Consider the following 6,379-nt stretch of genomic DNA (forward strand, 5'->3'; position numbering starts at 1 on the left):
CCTTTCCCTATCACTCATTATGTTCAGCCATTCTGGCCCCCTTTCAGTTCCACAGGGCCTTTGTAGATGCTGTTTCTTCTTAAAACACTTCTAGTTACTATGGGCTCTTCCCATGGCTAGTTCTTTTCACCCTTTGGCTGTTGGGCTATTTTTTCAAAAAGACCTTGCACAACTATACTAATAAGACACTTTTTTTATTTTCTATTACTGTACCCTATTGATTTAATATGCTATCAATAACTCCTTTTTTTTTTTAAAGATTTATTATGCGTACAGAACTAGGGAACAGGCCAGAGGTGTGGTGGGTGATGGATTCAACAGAAACAGAGTGGGGAGCAGAACAGGCAGATTGACAAAGTACACTGCTGAGGGGAGCAGCAGGCGGGTCAGAAGAGGTCTGCCACGCCATGTGGGTCAGCTCCCTTGTGGGGGATTGAACTTGTGCTGCAGTGGCTTTGGAGAGCTTCATAATGTGGTGCTTTAAACTATTCGACCAAAGAGCTATGCTTGATCTTTTTTTTTTTGGGGGGGGGGGAGACAGATGAAGTAAAGTAGAAGTACTGTCTTAAAAGCTATGCTATAATTCATACAAATTATGCAATTTGTAGAATGTTGACAAAGCTCTTGCATGACCTTGACTGGCATCTGGACTTGGATCCTGAAAGGCAGGTGAAAGCACATGCGCCTTGGGGGAACGCTTTCGCTGCAAGAATGTGAGAAGATAGGTCATGCGAGCAAGCAGCCACATCTGAGAAAGATAAGAAAAGAGCATATCAGAAGTGTCCAGGTGGTTGTGAGGGCTCACCCATCTGGGGCTGGACAGGGTGTTCCAAGAATTAGAGCACCAGATATAGTTAGAATAAGTCAATATGCTATTGTTTTAGCTTAATATGTGGGGCATATAAAGAGCAAGCTGCAAAATATTCACTGCATGCTGGACATAGCACTCTTCCCTCTGGTTTCGTCCTTCACAGGTGTGCCCCAGGTCCTGGACCCACTAGAGGTCCACAGTATAACTTTTTTTTTTAAAAGATTTATTTATTTGTGCATACAGAGCTGGGGTACAGGCCAGAGGCTCAGGTGCGGCGAAAGGCTTCACCAGAGGCAGAGTGGGGAGCAGAACAGGCAGATGGATGAAGTATACTGCTGAGGGGAGCAGCGGGCGGGTCAGGAGAGGTCTGCCACACCATGTGGTCACCTCCGGGGCAGGCGGGAATCGAACTCATGCGGAAGTGTCTTTAGCTTCTCAGTGCTGCACTTTAACCCGCTGCGCCACCAGGAAGGGCCTCACAGTATAACTTTTAAGATTTTAAATCTTTGAGTTTTGACAATTACTGATAAGTGTGTGTGTGTGTGTACCTATATAAAGACCATCAAAATAAAATAGGATTTTTATATGATACATGAAAATTTCCTTATGTTTAAATTTGGTCCTTACCAGAGGTAACTGTTTTCTCACACATATCACCACACATTACGTTTGTCTATCCTTGGCTTCTTTCAACTATATGCCTATGAAGTTATTACATGTTTTTTGGAGGCTAGAAGCTTCTTTAAGTCGGAAGGACAAATACTGGATGATTTTTCTTATATGTACAATATAGAGAAACAAAACAAAAGAACTAACAAAATGAGCCAAAACAAACCCCAGAAATGTTTGCAAAATCGAGTAAACTACTAGGGGAAGGGATGTGTGTGTGTGTGTGTGGGGGGGGGGACAAACAGGGGAACTGACCCAAAGTTCTGAGACTATGGGTGGTTTGGTGGTGGCTGTGGTGTGGTGCATACGTCTGAGGAGGTGTGAACCTATTCCCATAAATCATACAGTGTTGTAAGCCAGTGTCAATTAAAAAAAAAAACACAAACTGAAACAAAGGCAAAGTTAGTTTTTTTCTTCCTAAGTTGTATTCCATTGCAGTAATATGCTAAAAATTGTTTCTCCATTTTCTTATTGATAGCATTTGGGTTGTTTCAATTTTTGGCTATCAGATAGAACTGTTATAAGCATTCTTGTATTTTTATGGATATGTGTATTCACTTCCTTAGGGTAAGTATCTAGAAGTAAAGTTGCTGAGTCAGAGTAACATCTATTTAAACCTAAAATATGACCGAAAGTTGTCCATGTTTGTTTTAGGCACTAAAATATACCCAAATTCTATTTAAGGGTTTGGCACAAAGCAGTTAGCTGTTCTCTTAGTTGAATGATTTAATGTTCTTTTTAATGTTCTGACTTCCTGAGAGGCATCAGTCAATGGTGGAAGGTTGAAATTTTTATTTAGAAATTTTGACTAAGTTAAAACTCAATTCATCGCTATGATAAATATTTATTAAGAACAATATACTGGTCAGTTTTGATATTAAGCCTCAGCATATTGGTTTGTCTTTTTACATATACATTTTTTTGTCCAGTTGGCCACCATTTCCTGAGCAGAAAAAACCATTTCTACCTTCTGATATTGTAAATAGATCTCTTATTTGAGTTGAACTTAGTTTTTCTCCCAGGAATTCAGAGCACGTTTACAAGGAGTAGTTCAATCATCTAACATAGTAATATTGGGTAAAATATTGGGTAAAATATGTCTTCAGAAGGTCCAAGATAGATCTGAAGTTGCACTACTCAGCTTTCTTCTTGATTAATAACTTACTATGAAAATTCATTATTTCCTCCCAATATCAATGAGTCAGGCCCAAATTGGCCTTTAGTGGGTGGAGATGCAGAGTGAAGTCTCCAGGAGCCTCATTCTTGATTTGAAGTGAGCCACATGGGCTCACACTTCTTCCTTAGCATCTTTATTTCTTTGACTTTCCTAGAAGGCCTTGGGAAGCCTCTGGGAAATTCCAGTAGGTGAGTAAACTTGGATTGTAGGAAGGTGGAAGGTTGGGAAGAGGAGGAAGGATGTAATAGGTGGATATTGATTACAGTGATGGAAAAAATCAGATGGTGATGTCACAAGTAATTCCTTAAAAGGCAAAGTCCTTCTTAAAAGGCAGTTGATGAATATTTGCATAACTGCTCATTAATGTTGGGGAGAACTGAATCACCAAAACGTTATAGGGGAAGATTATTTCTATTAAGCCTGGTGGAATCTTTCTGTGGTGACCATGGCTTGTCTGGGCCCCCATAGCATAGCAATTTATAACATCCGGTAAGGATGATGGTAGTTGATGAGGAATTCTTGTGCTTATGAATACTCTTGATTCAGAAAACTTGTAGAAGTTGTATTGGGAAGTGGATATTTCTTACCTGGGATAGGAGTGAGTTTGAATAATATCCAGATGGAAAGATTTATAACATTCTTCAAAGCTGTTAGAGTTATTTATTAATAATTTTCATCCTTTCTACTGCAGAAAGTGTTTTAAGTCAAATTTTAAAAATATATGGGCTCTCCCTGGTGGCACAATGGGTTAAAGGCACCACATTATGAAGCTCTTGGAAGCTACTGCAGCATAAGTTCGATCCCTAGCTAGGGAGCTGACCCACATGGTGTGGCAGACCTCTCCTGACCCACCCGCTGCTCAACTCAGCAGTGTATTTCAGCAGATCTGCCTGTTCTATTCCCCACTGTGTCTCTGGTGAATCCTCTCACCCACCAACCCTCTGGCCTGTACCCCGGTTCTGTAAGCATAAATAAATCTTTAAAAAAAAATTTTTTTTAAAATATAGCCTAGCACAGTTAAAACAGTATAACAAAAACTATTTTAAGGGAAGAGAGACAACTTTTCACCAACACTAGAATTATACTGGCAAAAAAACCAGTTGTTATATTTAGCTCTGATTTTTCTAGGCACTCTTAGTGAAACAGCAACAACAACTAAAAAACAGATTAGCAGAGATATACTTCTTGCAATCTGATAAAAGGAGCCATAAAAATTTTATTTTACTGGTAGTGAATTCCTAAGAGAAATTAACTTAGTGGATGCTCTTGTCAGGTTAATGAATAAAGACATAGGCATGTCTGCAGAAATGCCCTATGAAAAAATGCTTTTTACATTAATGATCATTCAAATCTAAGGGCTATAATGTTATGTTCACTGAGGAATTTCTAGGAGACCTAAGCTAATATGTTTAAAGATAATTTGACTTGACTACAGAATTTAAAAATTTGATTTTTTTTTAAGTGCCAAGTTCTAAACTTTATACTATGGACCTCTTTTTTTTAATAATAGTTTATTTTTACATTTTGTACATTTTTTTTATCTCAATTGTAATCCCTGTGGGTTTCCCATCACTGAGTCACCCATATGCCATCACCATACTATGGACCTCTTTTTAAAATAATTTATATATATCAAGCACAGCACACGGACAAAAATCAACTATCTTGCAGAGATCTCAATATACTTGAAAAATTATTATATATGAAGTAACAAAATCTAGTACCTGTCCTACAAACTACTCTAGTTTAATATAGTGATGAATATAAATATTATTTGAACATATTTGTACAACTATAATGTGATTGGGAAATATCAGTTATTTTTCTATGGGTAGTCAGATAGTGCTAACATTACTGTTTTTCCCCTACATTCATAAAAAGATACGTTAAATAGCAGTGACAGGATAGAGAAAGTCAAACAATTTTTTCCCTTGAAGTTCATGGACCTCTATAATCTGTGAACTCCTTGGCATCTAAGCACACCAGGTTAATAACCAATGACCTATAGGAAGGAAAACCATGTAAGATAGTCCATTTGTATTTATGTCAGGAGCTTGGTAGGAGACCGAGTGATTACCTAAATATATTCTTTGTGAATGGAGAGACATTGACTTCAGGTGCCAAATGTTTCTTGTTACAAACAAGTTATAGCATGAAAACATTTTTCAGACTTTCATTGAATTGTTTTCTTGATTTTTAAAAAAATATTTTAGTCTTTTTAAAAAGATTTATTTATTTATGCTTATAGAACTGAGGTATAGGCCAGAGGTGTGGTGAGTGAGAAAATTCTCCAGAGACAGAGTGAGGAGCAGAACAAGCAGATTGACTGAAATACACTGTTGAGGGGAGCAGCGGGTGAGTCAGGAAAGGTCTGCCATGCAAGTGGATCAGTTCCCTGGCGGGGGATTGAACTTGTGCTGCAGAGGCTTCAGAGAGCTTCATAAGGCAGTACTTTAACTTGTTGTGTTACCAGGGAATCTATTTCTTAATCTTTTTAACTATTAGTTTTTCTCTTGGCCTGGACAAAAGATAATATAGTTGTGGATGCTTGAATACATGAAAGAACGAGTGAATGAATTTTTTTTCTTGATACTTTAATCTCTAGCTTCAGTTCTTCCAATAAATCTTTTGTCCAAGCTAACAAGTAATAGTTGATTAGACTGAATTTACAGTCCTTTTGCCTTGGAGGTGGTTTCAATAATTTTAGTAATGGAAAAGAAAGATGTCATGAACCTAGTTAAGGAGAGAGTATCACTAGCATCACCCTTGGTGGAAAATTCTTAAATTTAGGGACAACAAATGACTGTGCTGAGAAAGTCAAGAAAAGTGAGGCCTTCCCCTTTTGCTACCCTTCTCTTTTTCCATGCTTCATAACTGAAAATGCAAAGGCAATGGAAACAAAAAAAAAAAAAAAGAAAGAAAGAAAAAGCAGGAGGAAGATTGAGGTTGTGAGGGAGAAGCAATAGGAATGAGAGAAGGAAAAGGAAGGTAGCCTTAATTTGTGCTGAAAACCTACCCTTATTTCATTTGGGACTTATTTTCTTTAATACCTGCTGGGTGGTAGCCTTTATAGAATGGTTTATTTCAAAGTGTAGACCAAGGATTACCTATGGTGTTTGTTTCAAATGCAGATTTTTGCACCTCTCCCCTAACCTTTCTAGCCAGAATCCTCTTGTAACTCAGTTACTAATTTTCACTACCTTTCCAAGAGGTACCAATGACCCTTCACATTGTAGAAGCATTGATTTTTGCAGAGAACAAATTTTTGTTGACGCTTGCCAAGGTAGAAGAAATCTGAATTCCTCCTCCTTTCCACATTAGGCAACAAAGAAAATATGCCTGTTCACCCACAGGTACTCACATTGTACCAGAATGCAAGGATTTTGACAGTTGGCCAAGCAATAGGTTAAGTGTCTTGATTTTAGCCTATTATTGGTAAATATGGTAGGCAGCACACTTGAATTAATTTGCAGAAGCCTCATGCCATTTTTCTTCAGTTTGTAAGAAAGAGAAGAGATAGAATGGATGGACATGTGCATGTGCTGGGGAGAGTGGGCGGTTTCTTTCTTTTCTCTTGCAAACCTGTGAGCATCTACTGATGATTCTTGGATCACAGACCATAGAGGCAGAAATCTGTGTGTTAAATTACATTTACATTATCCAAAGAGAAAAAGCCTTAAAAACCAACTTCCAAATAATTGACAGTAGCTTTCAAAAAGGAT

This window comes from Condylura cristata, unplaced genomic scaffold (genome assembly GCF_000260355.1).
Source record: "Condylura cristata isolate star-nosed mole 26May11 unplaced genomic scaffold, ConCri1.0 scaffold00024, whole genome shotgun sequence".
Classification (NCBI taxonomy): Eukaryota; Metazoa; Chordata; class Mammalia; order Eulipotyphla; family Talpidae; genus Condylura; species Condylura cristata.